Source organism: Schistocerca americana, chromosome 6 (assembly GCF_021461395.2).
Source record: "Schistocerca americana isolate TAMUIC-IGC-003095 chromosome 6, iqSchAmer2.1, whole genome shotgun sequence".
NCBI classification, from domain to species: Eukaryota; Metazoa; Arthropoda; class Insecta; order Orthoptera; family Acrididae; genus Schistocerca; species Schistocerca americana.
In genome coordinates this window covers 190,143,792-190,155,605 of record NC_060124.1, presented here as the reverse complement: position 1 = coordinate 190,155,605, position 11,814 = coordinate 190,143,792, and positions in this window count along the sequence as shown.

The following is an 11,814-nucleotide window of genomic DNA, read 5'->3' as shown; positions in this document are numbered from 1 at the left end:
TGTTTAAATGCATGCAAGTTTTCAATATCACACGATAAATTTAAGGGCTTTCCAACTAAATATTGATTTCCAGTGGGTCCTGCATGAAGCCGAGCGTTCACGAAGTGTGGCGGGCAAGACGACTAGTGTGACGTCACAAGTTCGTTGCATGGCCTGTATGACTCCCTGGCCCCGGTTGATACCCAGTGATTTAAAGCGATTGCAGTAACTCAAGCGGCTTGCATCCGCTATGACTATCAACAGGGCGCAGGGTCAATCATCTTGTGTGACAGGTATTAAACATCCCGGGTCACGCCAGGCAGTGCAACTGGTTAGAAATGAGAGCACGTACGCTTTTTAAAAAATTTATATTTGATACACTATATGATCAGAAGTATCCGTACACCCCAGAAACATACGTCTTTCATATTAGGTGCATTTTGCTCCCACCTACTGCCAGGTACTCCATATCAGCGACCTCAGTAGTCATTAGACATAGTGAGACAGCAGATGGGGCTCTCCGTGAAACTCACAGACTTCGAATGTGGTCAGGTGATTGGGTGTTGCTTGTTTCATACGTCTGTACGCGACATTTCCACACTCCTAAACATCCCTAGGTCCACTGTTCCCGATGTGATACTGAACTTGAAACTTCAAGGGGCACCTACAGCACAAAAGCGTAAAGGCCGACCTCGTCTGTGGACTGACGGAGACCGCCGACTGTTGAAGAGGGTCGTAATGTGTAATAGGCAGACATGTATCATGAACATCACACAGGAATTCCAAAGTGCATCAGGATTCACTGCAGTACTATGACAGTTAGGCGGAAGGTGAGAAAACTTGGATTTCATGGTAGAGCGGCTGCTCATTAGCCACACATCACGTCGGTATATGCCAAACGACGCCTCGCTTGGTGTAAGCAGCGTAAACATTGGACATCTGAACAGTGAAGAAACGTTGTGTGGAGTAACAAATCACAGTACACAATGTGGCGATCCGATGGCCGGGTGTTGGTATGCCAAACACCCGGTGAACATCTGCCAGCGAAAAAACAGTAAAATTCAGAGGCGGTGGTATTATTATGGTGTGATCGTGTTTTTCATGGAGGGGGCTTGCACCGCTTATTGTTTAGCGTGGCACTAACACAGTTTAGGACTACATTGATGTTTTAAGCACCTTCTTGCTTGCCAATGTTGAAGAGTAACTCGAGAATGGCGATTACATCTTTCAACACAATAGAACACCTGTTCATAATGCACAGCCTATGGCGGAGTGGTTATACGACAATAACATCCCTGTAATGGACTGGCGTGCACAGAGTCCTGACCTGAAGCATACAGAACTCCTTTGGAATGTTTTGGAACGGCGACTTCGTGCCAGACCTCACCGACCGACATCGATACCTATCCTCAGTGCAACACTCCGTGAAGAATGGGCTGCCATTCCTCAAGAAACCTTCCAGCACCTGACTGAACGTATGCCTGCGAGAGTGGAAGCTGTCATCAAGGCTAAGGGTGGGCCAACACCATACTGAATTCCAGCGTTACCGATGGAGGGCGCCACGAACTTTTAAGTTATTTTCAGCCAGGCTGATCACATCGTGTATAAGTTAATTAGCATGTATTTGATTAATTTTATGTTTAAATAGCGTAGGTATCCGAAGTGAATGGAAAAAAGTAATGACCGAAACTATACTCGCCCCTGAGATCCAGCGATTACCGGTCTACTGTGCTACTGTATGCATTTTACACTTCACGTGAACCGAACGTAGGCTCCACACTCGGCAGGCGAGAATTCTGTTATAGAGCCACTCAGCTTGGTGAAGAATTTATCACACTTTACGGTATTGAAGGTGTTAGAAAAACAGCACAGTCGATTTTATCGAGAATTTTTAACAGTTGCATTGAACTGCTGTGGTTGACTGATAACTGATTTTTGAACTTCATGTACAGTAGACGTAAAAAAATTCAAAAATCCGAGTGTCATGCGGTCTGCTTGTGAGCCACGGTGGACGACGAATGGAAATGACGCGGATCTCGACACTCCGTAATCGCGGCTGACAAGTGGTTGGGCGGTCGTGACCCCGAATCGCTGTCGCCTCCAGACCACAAGCCGAGCAGCGTCACAGCCAGATCGGGGCTGTGTGAATTACCGGAGCAGCGGGACAGTGGGACTGGCGCGATAACCCCGCGGAGCAGCTGCAGTGGCGCGGCGCGGCGCGGCGCGAGGCGCTGGCCGACGACCTTGGCGGCGCGTGCGCGGCGAGGCGTCTGCCTGCCGGTAAACACGATAGCCGGCAGGCCGTGGCCAGGGCTCTGTTACCATGGCGACAACCAGCTCCGCGCGGCCCACCGGCTCAGCTCTGTGCACGCCGCTCATTACGCTTCCACTAAACCGTCAGCATGGAATGTAGTAGCGGTTGCGAATATGGAGAACCATTCGCTTTATGATGGAATGACGATAATGAACCACTTACACGTGTGGGGTCCAGAGGAACCCACACACTTTCCAAGGAAAGGTAATAACGCGGACGTTGTAGACGTAGCTCTTACGAAAAGTCTCGCAGGAGTGGTGACGGCGCATTCGCTTAATAAAATGTCGTCCGACCACAATCCTGTCATCTTTGAAATAGACGTGGGCGACTGGCTACCGCCCACCCAACGCCCAATAGCACGCAAACTGGGAACAGTTCAAAGAAAACGTAACAACAGAAATCACAACCACCCTGCTCCCGACGGAAGACGTAGAACAAACGTTGAGAAGTTTCACCGACGCGGCCACCCATGGTGGCCGAGCGGTTCTAAGCGCTACAGTCTGGAAACGCGCGACCGTTACGGTCGCAGGTTCGAATCCTACCTCGGGCATGGAAGTGTGTGCTGTCCTTAGGTTAGTTAGGTTTACGTAGTTCTAAGTTCTAGGCGACTGATGACCTCAGTAGTTAAGTCCCATAGTGCTCAGAGCCATTTGATTTTTCACCGACACGATCCTGGAAGCAGCAAAGGGCGCAACACCTGACCTTCCTCCCGCCTCTCCCTAAACACAGCGACTGCTACCCCAGCTGCTTGCCCAGATGAGGCACAAAAACCGGATCGCGAAGGAATGGAAGCTGACACGAAATCCGAACACCAGGAGGTTGCTCAACAGGTTACAAAGAGAGCTCAAGGTGGCGCTCGTTGAGCACAGAAACCAGCAATGGTCAAACCGCCTCACAGCTCTCAAAGTGCAGGACAACAGCCTATGCCTAGCCACGATGCAGTTCACTAAAAGACGCGCAAGGATGCCGCCTCTGCACGGCGAGAGAGGACTAGTGTTCAGCGCCCGCGATAAAGCCAACCCACTCGCCGATGTATTCCAGAAACAATTCACCCCAGCAGAGGCACAGGACCCAGGCCATGAACGAACGCAGCAGATGATGACGTCGCTGACGACTTACCTGCCTTCTCGGCAGAGGAGGTAGCTAAGGTCATCAAATCGCTGCCCACAAAGAAAGCCACCGGTCATGACCTCCTCACCAATGAACTGCTTAAACACCTGCCCCAGCTAGCGATAGATAAACTGTCCATTATAATTATCCGGGCTGTTATGCAGTGGTCGATTGATGAATTCTGTGGTGATTCCCAACGTTTCGCCTCCGACTGCGGGAGACATCTTCAAGGGGGTCCGTAGCTTGATGGAAGGTCCAACACACCCACTGGCTCGCTACTGACAGTCAGTAAATCTCAGATCTTCTAGGTAAACACTCCAAAAACGAATTCATGGAACCAGATATTGATGGCTCCTGTTATTATCCTAAAGATAGCACTAATGAGACGCCGAAAATCTTTGTCTAAATAAACTAAATTCTCAAATCATACGGCTGTTTTCCGATTTTCATTGGTAAATGAAAATTTATGACAGACCGGGACTCGAATTCGGATTTTCCACCTATTGCGAGCGGTCGCATTACCAATTTCCTTCTCTTTTCCTTTTTTTTTTTTTTTTTGCTCTACCAACTTTTTTTCCTTTATTTTTTTTCCCTTGCACCTCTTCCACTTCAGGCGTTGGCCCCTATCACCCAAAAATTTATCTAACCTGAAAACAAAAACAAAGCTAGTGCTACTTTCACACTAAAAGCTAACTAGGACGGTTGTTTGCCACCACTTCCGGCTCCTCCCACGAACAAAAATTAAATACGCCTCTGAACGTTTTATTAAAAAAATAAAAGGGTTACAATAGTTTTATTATATTTTATTCGTTTTTAATTTTTTGTTATGTTCATATTTATAATTCTTTTTTCATCATTTTTTATCTTCTTTCGGGGGTGACCACAGCAGCCAGACGGCGGGATGCCCTGGTCGTCTTCTCGTTCAGCGAGGGTGAAACACCCCATAATTACCGTTGACGTCTCTCAGCAATCCATCATGTGTTATATCTCAGTCTCTTCTCACACCCGGTATACCCCAATGGTCTCGAGGGCGCGTAAACAACGACCCCAAGTAATGTGCAAAGAGCGAACCATACGACGCAACTGTGTAGCTGCTCGTGAAATAATGCCAAAAATCTAACAACCCTGCAACGCACTCACTAAAAAAGTATGACAATGTCATACCCTTAACCCACACCGTGGCGTTGCAATGAGTAGCAGAGAAGTAAGTGACGTCGGGATGGATCAGTTTGGTGGACTCTACGGACTGAGATTCCCGCCACAGCAACAGTGCTAACATGTGTCGTGTGAGGAGCCAACAGTCCGCGGCCGTACCGCAAACGAAACAGTGCATCTCGGTGTCGACAGCAGCGCATCTGGGGCAGAGAGGGTCCTCGGTAAGATGTATCATGTGCAATCGTTGTCGGGTGGGGAATTTTTAAGTCGTTATCACATAGCGCCCTGACTGTCGTGGGAAAGAAAGGCGAGTGTATGTTACTCCACACCCGCCTCCAGCCAACCGCCGGATGGCGGCGCTCATCCACATTAGCAGGCAGCGTCCGTTGAAAGTAGTGGTAGGAGTCCTTGGTTCTAGGATCCTGCGCGGTCGGTAGGACATCCAACCGATAACTCATGTCGACCAGATTGATGCGAATGTGTCACAGTGATGGGCAATAGGAATCGGCGGCTGGAGGATCTGAGCCACCACCTTCTGAATCAGTGTACCAGGAAGTGTGTCCTTGTCCGAAGTACGTAGGCGATGCACCGTCCGCAGGAAGAGAGCGCGCTCCCTGTTGTGTACGTTTATCATTCCAATGCCGCCTGCATGTGTGGGCAACGTTAGCGTCTCGTAACGGTTCTTGAACACTCTACCCGCGCTGACGAAATGGCCTAAGGCCGCCTAGAATTTGGCAGCTATTGTAGCTGCCATTGTGAGAACGTGTGTGTAATGATTAAGTTTCGGAGCGAGGTAGACGTTGAGAAAATGTACCCACATGATCAAGTCAAGTGTTCGGAAGTTATGGAGACGAACTTCCGCGCGGATCACATTAAGTACTCTGCGATGCGTATCTCCTGCTGTACGCTGCACGTTCCCAAGGAAGGTCACTCACAGAAATTTCATCGCCGGGACTTTGGTGGTGGGCACTGGAGTACATCTACATCTACATCTACATTGATACTCCGCAAGCCACCCAACGGTGTGTGGCGGAGGGCACTTTACGTGCCACTGTCATTACCTCCCTTTCCTGTTCCAGTCGCGTATGGTTCGCGGGAAGAACGACTGTCTGAAAGCCTCCGTGTTCGCTCTAATCTCTCTAATTTTACATTCGTGATCTCCTCGGGAAGTATAAGTAGGGGGAAGCAATATATTCGATACCTCATCCAGAAACGCACCCTCTCGAAACCTGGCGAGCAAGCTACACCGCGATGCAGAGCGCCTCTCTTGCAGAGTCTGCCACTTGAGTTTATTAAACATCTCCGTAACGCTATCACGGTTACCAAATAACCCAGTGACGAAACGCGCCGCTCTTCTTTGGATCTTCTCTATCTCCTCCGTCAACCCGACCTGGTACGGATCCCACACTGATGAGCAATACTCAAGTATAGGTCGAACGAGTGTTTTGTAAGCCACCTCCTTTGTTGATGGACTACATTTTCTAAGCACTCTCCCAATGAATCGCAACCTGGTACCCGCCTTACCAACAATTAGTTTTATATGATCATTCCACTTCAAATCGTTCCGCACGCATACTCCCAGATATTTTACAGAAGTAACTGCTACCAGTGTTTGTTCCGCTATCATATAATCATACAATAAAGGATCCTTCTTTCTATGTATTCGCAATACATTACATTTGTCTATGTTAAGGGTCAGTTGCCACTCCCTGCACCAAGTGCCTATCCGCTGCAGATCTTCCTGTATTTCGCTACAATTTTCTAATGCAGCAACTTCTCTGTATACTACAGCATCATCCGCGAAAAGCCGCATGGAACTTCCGACACTATCTACTAAGTCATTTATATATATTGTGAAAAGCAATGGTCCCATAACACTCCCCTGTGGCACGCCAGAGGTTACCTTAACGTCTGTAGACGTCTCTCCATTGATAACAACATGCTGTGTTCTGTTTGCTAAAAACTCTTCAATCCAGCCACACAGCTGGTCTGATATTCCGTAGGCTCTTACTTTGTTTATCAGGCGACAGTGCGGAACTGTATCGAACGCCTTCCGGAAGTCAAGAAAAATAGCATCTACCTGGGAGCCTGTATCTAATATTTTCTGGGTCTCATGAACAAATAAGGCGAGTTGGGTCTCACACGATCGCTGTTTCCGGACTCCATGTTGATTCCTACATAGTAGATTCTGGGTTTCCAGAAATGACATGATACGCGAGCAAATACTCATATGCAATGCTCTGCCCACATCCATATAGAGCGACTTTCGCAGGATGATACGGCTTCTGGCCACCTCGCCGTATCGCTGAAGCCACGCGATCGTCGTACTTATATATTCTGTCGACCTCGTCAAGAAAACTACATCGTCCACATAGGCACAACATTTAAAATGCACATTACGGAAGCGAATACCCTCCAAACGCTCTCATAGACCATGAAGTGCAGGCTCGATGGCAACGACGAAGAGAAAGGCTGACAGGGGATATCCCTGTCCCACTGAGCGCCCAATAGTGAACGGTGGCGAGTTGTAGTCATTGCCCAGGACTGTGGATGAGTCGCAGAACCACACCTGCCGATAACGGGAACAGTCCCATCTTCTCTAAGACAGCCTGCAAGAAATGGTGCTCAACTCGGTCAAATGCTTGGTCTAGGTCAACTGCCAGGAGGGAGCATCCTAAGCGGCATGACGACGTGAGCGCCACCACATCTCTATACGAGCTTAACGCCGTGTGTGTATTACTGTCACCTCCCAGACATGTTTGGTCGGCATGAATGGCAACTTTGACAATAGCGAGGAGCCAAGCACGAAGAATGCGGGCGAACTGCTTGTAACCCGAATTCACTGACGTCAACGCCCGGAAGTCATGCGGTCTGCACCCCCAATTTGGTTTTGGCACAGGGATGCTCATACCCTCCAAAAATTCTGGGGGGGGGGGGGGGGGGAAGGGGACTCGAAACTCCGGATCTAGGAGTTCGCAGCACATACGCCGCCAAACTTCCCCCATCAGTTCAGAAAAGGTGGCACAAAATTCAAGTAGAAGACCATCAGGGCCAGGGGATTTATTTCACGCGCGCCGTGACAGGGCCATGTGCATTTCTTCCACGTGACAGCCTACAAGAATGTGGCATCGCCTTGCGCCCTACCCGAAGGTGGCAGGTCCTGCAGGATGTCCTCAATGTCATTGTCACGCCCTTGATACGCTTGATAGAGAGTTCGGTAATAATATGTGAGGGCAATAGAGATGGCGTTGTGTGCCTCTGCGCGTTACCCGTCCGCAGAAATAAAGGCCGTGATGAGTCATCCTTTACGGTGTCTCCGTTCTCTGTGGATGTGATAAAGAGAAGCACGTCCCTCTGGGATGGAATCTTGCAGTCTCGCTCGAATCCGCGTGCCGTCCAATCTGTCAGCCGCGATCTGCAGAAGCTGTGCCTGTGTCCAGTGGACGGCCATTTGGCGCTCTGGCGACGGTTGTTGCGACGCCAATTCTCGCAAGACCGTGTAGTAAAACTCAGAGGTCGATCGGAGCCAAAGCGCCCTGTCTCGTCCATACGCCAAGAGCTGGTTTGGCACAGTATGTCCACCATCGTGTTGCGTAATCATAGGTATGACGCCGTCTCTCACATTTGTGCCAGGTAGCAATGACGGGTACACGGGAAGCCTTTTCCCGGAGAAAGTTGACTTTAAGAGTCCAAGGTCCTCTACTACGGCTCGTCTGTTGTCGTGGTAGAGTCATGGCGCAGATGAAAGCCTGATGGTTGGTAAATGCATGGGCCACAGCTCAGCTGGCAGCGGCTCGAAAGACGTAAATCCTGTCCAACCTGCTGGCCTAGTGGCTGGTGGAGTGTGCATCTCCGCGTCGGTCACCGTTGATTAGTGTCCATGTATCATGCAGAGCGAGATCCCTGACCATAGCATGAAGGACTTGACATGGGACATGGTGAGGTATCTGATTCTCAGGGCGTAAGACGCTGTTAAAGTCCCCGCACACCACAAAGTGCTCCGTAGCGCAATGAAACAATGTAGCTACCTCAGTGGAGTAATAGTGTGTTCGCTCTCGACGCTTCGCAGTACCCGACGGGGCATAAGATTCACAAGGCGGACTGCGCCGAAGGTGAGCGCAATGCCTCTCGCTGATGGCAAATACTGAATATCCGTTGGTTCGATGCCATCGCAGACGCAAATCAATAAACATCCTGGCGCAGATCAGTTCGTACCTCTTGAAGGAACGGGATATCAGTGTCCACCGCCCGAATCATGTCCATTAACAATTGGATTTTTGATCGTGAAGCGAACGCCGTTGATATTGACTGAACCTATCTTATACACATGGGTCATTTGATAGTACGATGACGTATCCCACTGTAGTTTAAGCCAGTAAGCGCCACGTCACCCGTCCGACCGTCCCTGCTACCCGCAGCGTACGTATTGTTGATTGGCTGAGACAAGATGTTCGTTGTCGCTCGAGTCTGATATCATTCTTTCCATTTCCATCTCGGACGCAACCATCAGTCTACCCGAGCACGCCTCACAGCCACACCCAAACTTTCATAGGTTGTAAACCATGTGTCTATAACCGGTACTTGTACATCCATTACGTACGCTTGCAGGAAAAAAATTGCAACACCAAAAAATAATTAATCGAGCTATGAAACTTCGGGAAAACATTTGTCTAGGTAACATATTTAAGTGGTTAACACTGCATGATCACAGGTCAATGTAAACTCGAGATACGCCACTGAAAACGTGAAATGCATGTACATTAATAACCAGTGTGACCGCCAACATGTTGAATGCAAGGATGCAAACGTGCATGTGTTATGTTGTACACGTGCCGGATGTCGTTTTGTGGGGCGGTGTTCCATGGAGCGTTTGGTCGATCAATATAGGCCCGGTCAATGCTGTTTGTAGATTATGTTGGAGTTTTCGTCCGATGACAACCAATATGTGCTAGATTGGAGATAGCTCTGGTGATCGATCAGACCAAGGTGTCGACACTCTGAAGAGCAAGTTAGAAGAGGGCGAGAGTTATTCTCTTAGGAAACATCCCTTAGAATGCTGCTCATGAATGTCAGCACAAGTCGAACAACCAGACTGACGTACAGATTTGCAGCGAGGGTGGATGGGATAACCTTGAGGGTGGTCCTGCTGCCATACGAAATTGCGCCCCAGCATCTAACTCCAGATGTACGACTGGAGAGTCCAGCACGCTGACATGTTGGTCATAGGCCATCAACTGGCCTCGTTCTCACCAACACACGACCATCACTGGCACCGAGACAAAACCAGCTTTCATCAGAAAACACAACAGACCTCAACCCTGCCCTGCAACGAGCTCTCACTTGACACCACTGAAATCGCAAGTGGCGGTGGTTTGAGGTCAGTGGAATGCACGCAGTGGCCTCGATGCCGGCTTTGGATAGTGTGGTTTTGTCGTGCACGGTCTACTTAAATCACAGTGGCACGCGAACAGCTTATACTTAATCGTTTCGGAAACGCTTCCGCCCTTGGCTCGAAAGCCAATGACCGCGCCCTTTTGGACATCAGATAAATCGCTCCGTTTCCGCAGTATGACAACGACTGCACTGTATTCCGCGTCTTCCCAACACGCTTTCTCTACCCTCCACAGCTAGTGCTGCCACCAATCGTTTGTGAATGGTTATTGCACTGGTTATTGCACCTTGACGTCGAAGACAGGCGGTAGTCATGTTAATTTGACTTGAGCACGTAGTTTGTCCAAGAAGCGAAATCGTTTCGTGTTATAGAAATTTGGATCCATTTAAAAAATGGATGAAATTACATTGCGTTTTGTCAGGATCGCAGTATTAATTCACGTTGGCCGTTACAGGAAAAACTACTACTCTTTCTACAGCTATGCAAGCACGTATGATTCTACATAGTTGGCACTGCGGCATGTAGAAATTCGAGAAATGGCGCTACAAGATTTAGCAGACACGGAGGCCTACAAGCGAATAAATGCGGTACGTGTGCGTTACTGCTGCAGGCTGACACCTCACTGTTCAGTCAAAATGCCAGGCAGCTGTGTCAGAACTGGCCAACAGGGAAGCACAACAATCTACGGCTGACCTCATACCTATCACACTGATACGACGAAGCAACACTCCGAAATAGACAGAATCCACTAAATCATGGCTTCATATCCTCTCGGGAGGATCCTACAGTCTATGATGCTTGTAGCGCGTATGTCATTTTCAACGAAGCGTATTTTATATTCTGATCATCTGTCAATGGTTAATTTAATTGGGATCCTGCACTCTGTTGTAGGTGACGATCACACAAGTGTCAGGAAACTTTCAAACTTTTGTGAACTGTCTGGGCTCTAGCTTGAGCTCGAAGTGACCATCTCACGACAATTATCTGCCTTAGTATATTAATTAGTTCTTCACTGAGCTCTGTTCAGGATTATGGTTCATGTATAAGGGACCACCGTGCAGGAATGCAACGTATCCATCTGTATTTTGATGACATCGAAGTTTCGGCCATAAATATCGAGGTTAGCACAGATCTTTTGAGTGGCGATACATCGCCGATGCATCGACGACAAAAGTCCAAAACCATCGACATCGTTCGACAATGGATCATTGTTTCCGTTTCTGATGCTCGGAATTCGGCGTGTCGAGGCTTTTAATTCGTGCGGTGTTACATTTATTGCTGTCCTCGTGATTTTTATACTTTTGAAATAGTAACTAAGTAGAATATGAAATTTTACAAGCTAATCATTTACTTCAAATTGCCTCCACCGAATTACGTGCTATAATCACTGGGTATAATAGAATGATTATCATTGTCCCAGTGTCCACTGTACAAGATGCCAAATCGAGAAACAATAAAAGGCAATTAATATGAGGCAATGAGTGATATTTTTAAAATACACATAAAGAATGTTGAAAACTACTGCGTTACCTGCGATATTTGGATAGAAGCAAAATAAAATGAATCATTTGTGGGCATTACTAATCACTTTCTAGACGAGATTCAACTCCTCAGCGGAACCTTAGGTGTTCCTGAGCAGGCGGAAAATTGTGACTGGGTCCAAGAAATGGAGTAACTGCTACGACCATTTTAAATATTAACAAAAGAAATCTCAGCGATCCCATTAGTTTTGTCCGGCATACAGTCGACTAAACAGCTGACAAGAAGGTTCGACAACTTTGAACATTCCACCGTTCTGGCAGTTCCAACCACTCTTGAGGCAAGATTCAAGTTCATGCACTTCAGAGATTCCGTCGATAAAGTT